Consider the following 10,263-nt stretch of genomic DNA (forward strand, 5'->3'; position numbering starts at 1 on the left):
CAACAAGTGTAGATTATGTCATCTCATAACCTTGATAAGTATAGTAATTGAAAAGGCAAACGAAAATTCCCCCCTGTAGAAAAACACCTCCTTATTTGGGACTTTAGACCCTGGCCTAATGAATGGAAGAGAGAGTCATACTACTGTGGAAGAACAGTGCATGTTTGATGAGTTGTGCCTGGACTCTAACCTCTTTCTTATCACACATCCTGCAGACACACATAGGACTCTTGACCTGACCCAGATTCTAATTGGGAGATTGTGTCTTGAGTGAGCCACTGTTGTCTGACTGCTCTCACACTCTACAGGGAACTTTGAAAATCTGTAGGAATTAAAAGGGGATGGCATTCTAAAAACTGGATGAAATGTCACAAATCACTAATTCATTAGAATGCAATAAATGTCATCACTCTAAGGGGGGTATTCAATTGTTAGCGTTAACGGGAAAAAACGAGCGCTCCAAAAATATTACCGTTTATACAGTAATATTGCGCGAGAAAAGCGTTAATACGGTAGTTTACTCGCGAAATTTCAGCTCAGAGAGCGGCGAGCTGAAATTGAGCGAGTAATTACCGTATTAACGCTAAGATTTTTTGAGCGCTCGTTTTTCCTCGTTAACGCTAACAATTGAATACCCCCCTAAAACAGAAACTTTATTATCCATGCTCATGAATTGAAGCACAAAACTGGATAGTCAAAAAAAGCAGTTAAGTCATCAATGCACACAGCAATCTGGCTGCTAGACACAATCATCAAACAACCAGACTAGGTAGCAATGATTGCAGCATTATACGTGTCTGTTTGCTCTGTCTCTATGGAACAATGATCCCCACACCAGAACAAAAGCTGGGTACACACTACACAGTCATCCAATAATCGGCTAAATCAGCCGACATACGACCGCTCGTTCAAAAGTCGGGTCAGTGTGTGCAGTGACACGATGGTCGAAAGTCTGCCCAAATGGACGATTGTCGCCTCATTTGGTTGGTCGTACCGTTTAATATTTTCGTTCCAATCTCGTTTCCGCTGTGTAGTGTGTATAAACTTCCGACCGATCCACAACAGTGAGTATGAAATTACAGTCATTGCTCATGACAACATGGCTGTAAAAAGTCGCTAAATGGATGTCTGCTCTTCCCTTTATCATCCTAAACAAGGCTAGTGTGTATGCAGTCCATGGACCGAGCGATCGGACCATCGATCGCATGTAAAATTGCTCGGCATAAAAAGTTGGTTGAAATTTCTGTAGTGTGTACCCAGCTAAACTCTGATTTTCCAGACATACCAGAACAAAGATTTTGATCAGGTATGCAACAGTTCAAGTGGTACAGCACTGGGTCAATGTGACAAAAATAATCAAACAAAATCTTACTGTGTGTGAGCAGCTGTAATCATATTATAGGGTAATAAAAAAAAAAGACCAAAAAAATCACTAGCATTTTTATGAAAAATTCCCTCTCCTCTCCAAAACAAACTACAGAGTCTGTGATAACAGGTATTGGATGTCCCATAGTAGAAGATAAAAATTAATTTGAGTGATACTAGTAATATTTTTTTACAAAAATCAGGTTTTTTTTGTTAAAGTCCAGTGACAAAATTACATCATGCAGCACTTTGTGATTGGCACAGAGGGTCCTTTGTACAAATAATAGCTTTCATGTTATATCAAAATTGTTTTTTTTTTACTGGTGATATCTTTAGTAAAGTAAATTTTTAGCATGAGATATACCAGGAAATGAACAAAATATCACATATTAAAGCTTATTCTCAATGATATTAGAAGTATTTGTGTAAAAAAGAAGGTATTTTTCAATGCCAGGGAAATAATCACTGCATTTAAACCATTAATAAACTGACAAATATTTCCATTCAAGGACAATGCAGTCATGGGAATTCTATCCTAATTTTTTTATTGAAAGCCGGGGATCAGTGTTTTCTTCACCTAAGTGCTCCAAAAAGGAGCATAAAAACAAAAAAATGTGCATAGAGGTATTGCAGGTCCAAAAGAGAAAGTGCCCCTTTATCACTAACCCTTTGGAACCAAAAGGTCCATCAGGGGGCAAGGGTTGGTAGGGTGTCCCTTTTGCCTTTCGGTCTGCTAAAGCATGCACCAAAACTTCTATCCCAGAAATATTGTAGGGAAAAAGTTGGTCAGGTGACATACAAAAAAAAAGTGAATAAATAAATAAGTGCTTGGTGGATAAGGCGCCAGAATAATGGTAAATATAAAAATTCTCCCACCCATTGGGCATTGGAGGTGGTGCAGCAAAAGAAAACATGGGTAAAAATGCACTGTGCTCCATCCCCATGTGATTTTCAGGCACCTCTGGCTCGCTGCACCAGAAGCACATAGAACCCAGGCTCTCTCAGCTGCCTAGTCCATGCTCATAAGGCATTGCCATACCCTCATAGCACTAATCTTATATGAACAGTATACTCTCCTGGCAAGTGTGGATGTGTGTGAAAAGGCACAAGCAATTTTTATGATCTATACATATTATCACTGATGATAACATCAGTACAACTCAGACAATTTCATGGACAAACAATTCTGTATAAAGTTTTGAATAGACTGATCTAACTACAATGCTGGGAAATCATATTGTAACTTTATAGAAGTACAAAAACAACAAAAAGAAAGAACACGACAGTAGTATATATGAATATTCTGCATGAAATAGCATGGTTTGCATGCTTCGTTATGGATACTTGTTAACAAAATGCCAGAGGAATTGGTGTACAGTAAACCAATCTGCAAATAAACACAGTAAAATATCTGCAAAAAGACCCTTTCATAGCAAATAAAAATGTCAAATGTATTATCAAAAGCATAGAATATATACTAAACCCACAATTTCTTCACATTTGAAGATCAATCAATTTTTCCTAGAGTCAAAAGGGACAGCAATTAGGGGGGGGGGGGGGGGCGCTAGATCACAATCTAGTTATGCTAATCTATTCATGGGGTAGATTGAGGAAAAACACTTCTGGTTAACAATACACATTTAACATAAAAACATTCATGATTTGGCAAACCTGTGGTGACGTTGCCTATAGCAAGCTATCAGATTTTATCATCATCATCATCAACAACATTTATTTATATAGCGCCAGCAAATTCCATAGCGATTTACAATTGGGAACAAACATTAATTGAACAATACTGGGTAATACATACAGACAGAGAGGTAATAGGGCCCTGCTTGCAAGCTTACAATCTAGGGGTCAATGGTAGTTTGAAACACAAGGGCATGTGCTATATCATATTGCACATTGGACCAGCTAGAATGCAAAGGTAAAAAGTATTGAGTGGGCTGTGTGATCAGTCACACAGCAATTTTGGTCAGAGGGTTGTTGTCTTGTGTTAGCTATGTAGAGGGTGGTAATAGGGTAACCTATGGAGATTAAGATGCTGGTTGAGGAATATTATAAGCTTGTCTGAAGAGGTGGGTTTTCAGAGAACGTTTGAAGGTTTAAAGACTAGAGGAAAGTCTTACTGTGCGAGGGATTGAATTCCACAAAGTGGGTGCAGCCCGAAAAAAGTCCTGTAACCGGGAATTGGAGGATGTGATGAGAGTGGAAGAGAGACGCAGATCTTGTGCAGAACGGAGGTGTCGAGTTGGGAGATATTTGGAGACAAGTGAGGAGATGTATGTCTGTGCAATTTGGTTGACAGCCTTCTATGTTAGAACAATTTTATATTGGATTTGTTGAGATACAAGCAACCACCGTAGAGACTGACAGAGTGGCTCAGTAGAGGAAGAACGGTTTGCAAGGAAAATCAATCTAGCCGCTGCGTGCAAAATAGATTGTAGGGGTTTAAGTTTGATTTTGGGAAGACCAGTAAGGAGGGAATTGCAATAGTCGATGCGGGAGATGATGAGTACATGAATTAAGGTTTTTGCAGTGTCTTGTGTGAGATATGTGCGTATTCTGGAAATGTTCTTTAGATGTATGTAACATGATTTAGATATAGAGTCGATGTGGGGAATAAATGATAGTTGTGAGTCAAGGATTACACCTAAGCAGCGAGCTTGCGGGGTGGGATTTATGGTCATATTATCAACAGAAATAGAAATGTCAAGCAGGAAGCTTCTGTTTTTGGGTGGGAATATTATTAATTCAGTTTTTGAAAGATTGAGTTTGAGTTGGTGAGAAGACATCCAAGATGAAAAGGCAGAAAGACCTAGCTATCATTTTGTAGAATTTATTAAAGAAATTATAACGAGAACCTGGTTGCTATAGGCGACATCTCCACTTTTTCAAACCCGCAGTTTAGTAAATATACCCCTAGATGTAGCTTTGCCTTCTCCCAATGTAAACCAATCAAATTTTGTATTTGCTTATCCTTTGATTCAGTTTGCAGTATATTATTTTCTCCTTTGCTTTATAAGCACTGGCAACCAAAAGTATATAAATACTTGTAAGAATAGAAAAAGTATTCAATTGCAAGTTACAGTAGAACAGTAAATCAAAAAAATAAGTTTAGTAGTAAAATGTTGGCTTTATTATACATTAAATTGTATTTTCATTTTTTGATTTGCATGGAAAGATAAACATCCAGCTTTGTAAAACCACACGGCTCCCATAAATACAATAGGTCATTCATTTTTAACATTTGTTTTGCCGAATTAAAAAGGTTCAATGCACTTAGTTTTAGGAATGTTATGTATATATATATATAGAGGTTTTTGGGTTAAATATATTTGTATTTTTAGTGAATTTGTAGAATCAAATTTAAAGTGTTCTAATTAAATAATGAATGCAAGAGGAGAGTTAATAAGTTGTCACTTATTTATAAGTTGTATTATATAAGTTGTATTAACCTCCTGGCCAAGGCCCAGAGCCTTAGAGTTCATCCCCTATACCTCAGTTACATGCTGTTCTAGATCCAAAGGGGAGTTTAAATAATTGTTACAGTACGTCCTTTTACCATACAGACTGCACCCAGATACTTTTGTCCTTTTGTTTTGTTTGTTTGTTATCTTTGCACACTTTCTGAGCGATCGGCTCATCTCTCAGACAAAGCCACAGAGAGGCATAACCTAGAAAGATACAGCAATATTCCTTTAAGGTTCAGTTTGCATCTGTGTGACTACCCATCCTACTTTATATGCCATAATTATAGGTACACTACACTAGGAGCATCGTCTGTGTTTTATTTCCTATGTTCTACACAATCTGCAAATCAAATCACAGATGCTCATTCATCTGTAGAAGTGTCTCCTGTATAATTACCTTGTGGTGATTGTTCTGAGCGTCAACAAGAAGCATCATCTCACAAACAGCTGCCCCCATTTTGGCTGTGTCACCATACTGGTACTGAATGATAGCATAGAAATCAATTAAGACTGTAGGCTAGTGAACCTTAAGCAAGGTTATTGGCATGGTGTTATAAAGTGCCACAAAGTAATATCATATAACGTTCAATATAGTGGGCTGTTCAGGTCCACAGTACTTAACTTCATATGTAGAGGTAGGTTTACAATTCAATGATCATATCAATTGCTCTGTTGTTTTATGCGTTGCTTATGCAACATTAGCCGATTTTTTTTTTAAAAAATAGAGAAAAACATGTTAGTAGCAAATTGGATTTTATTTCCATCATATAGCGAAAAATGGAAGTTACTCTTACCGATAATTGTGTTTCCACAAAGACTCCAATACAGCATCACAAAGAGAGAGAGAGAGGCCAACCAGGTGAAAGGGACAGGCAATAGAGAAGTTAAATGACCCCTCACTCATCTCTATACACCACTGAATTACAAAGACCCACACAGTCATACTAGAGTACTCCAAATATACATGAATCTTGTTAAGGGTGGGTAATAATGGTGCAGTCATGGGGGCTGCATGGTAATACAATTACCACAGAGATCATAAAAATTATTATTAAAGGAAGGACTATGTTCTGAAAAACTTTGCATGCTAAAAGCAAATCCTGGTTAGACAAGACAGCAAACATGTAATGTTTGGAGAATGTGTAAAAACTATCACATGTCGTACCACCAGAAAATCTATTCCCACTTGCCAGAAGCTCACTTTGCTCATAGATCCTTAAGAGGTGTGTTATCTACAAATATGTAGTTTGAACAGTTGGCATTTCAGGTCCAGCTGACAATGGTAGCTCTGCTTGCTTTTTGTTTTCTTCAGAATCCTGGAGAAAGGAGGACCAGCTTCTCATTCAGTATCAAGGAGTCTTTAAATAATTTACGACTGTATCTTCTCACATCCAGCAAAGAGGAGTCTTTTCTTGCTCTGAATTGGGTTTGGAACAAACTGAAGCAAACACCACTTCTATGGAAAACTAGAGGCGACTTTGGTTAGAAAACAGGCGTCTAAGTTCAAAATAATTCTGTCATATCAGAAGGTGAGATCAGTTAAATGGAGAAAGCCTGAATTTCACCTGGTCACATTGCTACAGGGAGCGCCAATAGAAAAGGTTTCTTAATTGTCATCAGCTTAATAAGAATATTTTCCAATAGCTGAAATAGATAAATACCAGACCAAAGAACCTACTTCAATTTCCATATTGGACAATAGTTACAGAAAGTCAGAAAAATACGGCAAGAGGCTTTAAAAATATATAATTGAATCCCTGGATGGTCATTAAGTTTACACTAAAAGGGTACTTCTGGGTATTATGTAATCTTTCAATGTGCTAAGTTTCAGACTTTGTTTAGAACTGCTTGTAAAAAGTCTAGTACTACAGAAATGTTCGCACTCTCTAGGAGGTGCTTCCTATCTTTGTTGCAAGACAAAAAGGTTCTCCAGATCCTCAAGAAACCTAACTGGTCATTAATTCCGACTCTTAAGGAGTGTAACAGTTAACTTAATCAGATAAGCCTGTATTTTTTTTAGAACATGCCATTCAACATTCATGTCATCAGGTGCAGTTTTTTTCACTTCTGGATGCAACAATGGTATCAGGGACAAAAGATTCATGATGTCTGAAAAGATTCAAGGTTTCTGCACTGCTAGCAGCAGCATGAGAAGTAACCACTCTTTCTTTGACCAATACGGAGTGATTAATTTAACCATTGCTGTGCCTTACACAACCGTAGTCAAACCGTAGTCAAAACTATTGTAATAATGGCAGGAGGGCATATGAAAGGGTTCGGTCTTACAATTGTTGATCTGCTGTAAGTACATGTATTGTATTCATCCCCCACCCACTTCCTTCTTCTATACCTTTCCCCTATAAAATGATGTGAATAATAACTCAAACATTGACTACAAAAATAAATAAATTAGGGGACTAGGTCTGCTTTCATGTAAAACTACTTTAGTGAATCCTATGGATTCAGTAGGTACGATCTGCCCACTTTCCTGGGCAAATAGGTCTATATCCTAAGCACTCCATCTTTGTCAACTTATGGAACACAACCTCATTCAGGCATCATTCTCCTGGGCTTAACATTTTCCTGCTCAGGAAGTCTGAAACCTTATTCAATTCCCCCTGAAAGTGAACTGCTGATAATGGCATTGCTATTTTTTTTCAGAAGAATATTTTTGATGTTAGCTTAAGTAATAAGTTCTTTTTTTTTTAGATGGGCAAATGTCATCATAATTTGGAGCTGATAAATTCTTCTGAGACCTTTATGTTCTTCTAAACCGCTAGAAGCTCTTTGATTTGTCAACCTTTTCTGACTCTTCTCCCATTTTCCTTGAAACATCATTCTTTCTAGATGTGCGTAAATTTTTTGCTGTTGGCATCGGCAGTGATCATCAATGAGCTTTTAAAGATCCATGGAACTTCTTTGTTCAATTGTCTGACAATCTTCAGCAGTTCAATGAATATTTAATCCAACCAGTCAAGATCACAGGTTGGTCTAGTGAGTCCATCTGTTCATTACAAACCTTCAGGATAGTTTTCTTATGCAGCGTTGAATCTGCCTGTGCTCACTCGCTGCAGGAATGTCATTAATCCTAGGACTGCCTTTACTTCCTGTTATGTGCGTATTGTCGCTAACCAATAACGATTGTCGAACCTCGATTTGTGTTTCCAAAGCACAAAGATTTATTCGCAATAAGTAGAATAAATATGCTCAAGCAAAGTAATAGTAAATACAGCCGTTACTTATCGCAGGCGCTCTGGATCCAGTGCAGTCATTCAATCCTGAAGTCTGGAGACAATATGTCTGCACTCTGGATCACAAGCTGCTGCTTATATACACAATCAAATACAGTAATACAATGAAGATGGTATAGTTTGCATCTATTGGTCCAGGTCTCAGGAATGTCCAAGGGGTTGTCAATCATTGGCTGGTTCATCCTAAGGAATCCAAAGGAGGGGGTCATCTCTGCAGGGGGTATGCTCTGCTCTTCCCGCCAAGATTCCTTAGTCTTAAGAAGTTCATAGATCCCTATCATTCATAACTTGTGTATGCACTCTGCGATTCCCTCGCAGTGAACCAAACAGTAGGATATGTAACAAGGTTCATTATGATACCACTCATGATGTTATTCCTTCAACCCGTTCCGTGTATTTCACTAATATGCATGTAACTCTGATATAACATATAAATACTACTATATTTCGACATAACTGACTATGTGTTGCAACTACCATTAATGTGTACTATTTTATAAGTATGCGTGTTTGTGCGAATGTATGGTAAAAGACCAATTACTGTTGCTGCCACGTGTAGTGGATGCGTACGCCCTTTCACGCCGTAGCGTGCCCTTGTACGTCGATGCGTACCGTACGCATCTTTTCAGACAAAGACAACCAAGTTTGCTAGACTTTAATTGAAATGACTTTATCCAATTTGCTGACTTCGACAGCTCCACCCTTTGATAGTGTAATAAACTATCACCCAATCACCGTTTCAAGTTCAGGATTATACAATACTTCTTCACAGACCATGATCTCGGTATCTGGTACCCCCATTTCAGTCTCTTTCTCAGTGTTACTCCTATGAGACCGCTTTCCACACTTCAACACAGTAGGAACACATTTGACAACTAAACCAATTGCTAAGATGACACCCAGTATAAGGAGAAGGAGCTTAACTACACTAGCAACCATTTCCTGTACCCACTCCCCCAGACCGGAGAACCATTTCACAGGGTTCAACCACGAGAACCAACCCGCCACCTTTTCCCCGACCTCATATAACGAAGAATTATTGCTCTTCGGAAATTCCCATTTCAGCTGTAAAATTTCATCCATCTTCCGGTCTATAACCTCTTTAGGGTCATCCGTATTATTACTTATGTACGTGCAACATTTGACACCGAACTGGGTGGCCAGTGTCACACAGTACCCACCAGTAATAGAGGTGAGATAATTTAGTACCAGTCTATGTTGCACCAACTCCTTCTTGTACGCTTGTAGCTCCCTTCCAGTATACCTGAAAGTGTCATCATACATCTCAGTGATATTATCTATTAATTTGGCTAGGTCTTGGATATATATAAAGTTTAATGTTCCCCGAGCGGTCCTGGTGAGATCTAGAGCAACCATAACTTGGAAACCAGCCATTTCACTAATCAATTTTGTAGCTATGGGTTCCTCACCAGGAATCATATTTCTCTTGCCACGGTGTTCATACTGTGTGTGTATGTATGGTGGTGATGTAGTCTTGTGAATACCAACCATTTCTTCATGAGTAATAGTCATGATTTCAGGAACCAGTTTAGCTAAGAAACACAAGCCCTTGGAACTCGGAGTCACCCAGGAATAAGCTTTCCTCCCACAAACAAAATACACATCATCAGGGAGAACATAAGGAGCAGTATGCCCATGAATTATATCACACAGAGTTTTGATAAAACTACCCATGCCTAGTGTCTCCATCTGCTCTAGACACGTGTCGACATTAATGACATTTTTACATTTATCTGTAGAGACTTTTCCAATGGATACCTTCTTATGTTTGGTTATACGCCCTAATTTGTGGCCTCCATCAACATTCCTGCCTAGTAGTGACCTTGTTAGTCTCCCTCTAAAATGAGTGTGGCGAGCCATTGTCTGATCTAATAGGTCAGCCTACCAATTCTCCAGGCGCTTTGCATGAGATATGTTTAAGCACAGCAAAGATCTGCCTATGAAGTATTGTCGAAGCGTCAGACTAGGGGACCTTGTGTTATTGTACCTCCCTTCTATGGGCCTCCCACCCCTCAATTCGAGTACTTCAGATATGTTTAGAGGGAATGGCACTAGTCCTATATTATGCTGCCCTTGAGGCACATGAGAGCACACCTAACACTCGGTTTGGTTTAGCACCTTACCCACCAGGGAGTGATAATCCTCCAAAG

This window comes from Mixophyes fleayi, chromosome 1 (assembly GCF_038048845.1).
Source record: "Mixophyes fleayi isolate aMixFle1 chromosome 1, aMixFle1.hap1, whole genome shotgun sequence".
NCBI lineage: Eukaryota > Metazoa > Chordata > Amphibia > Anura > Limnodynastidae > Mixophyes > Mixophyes fleayi.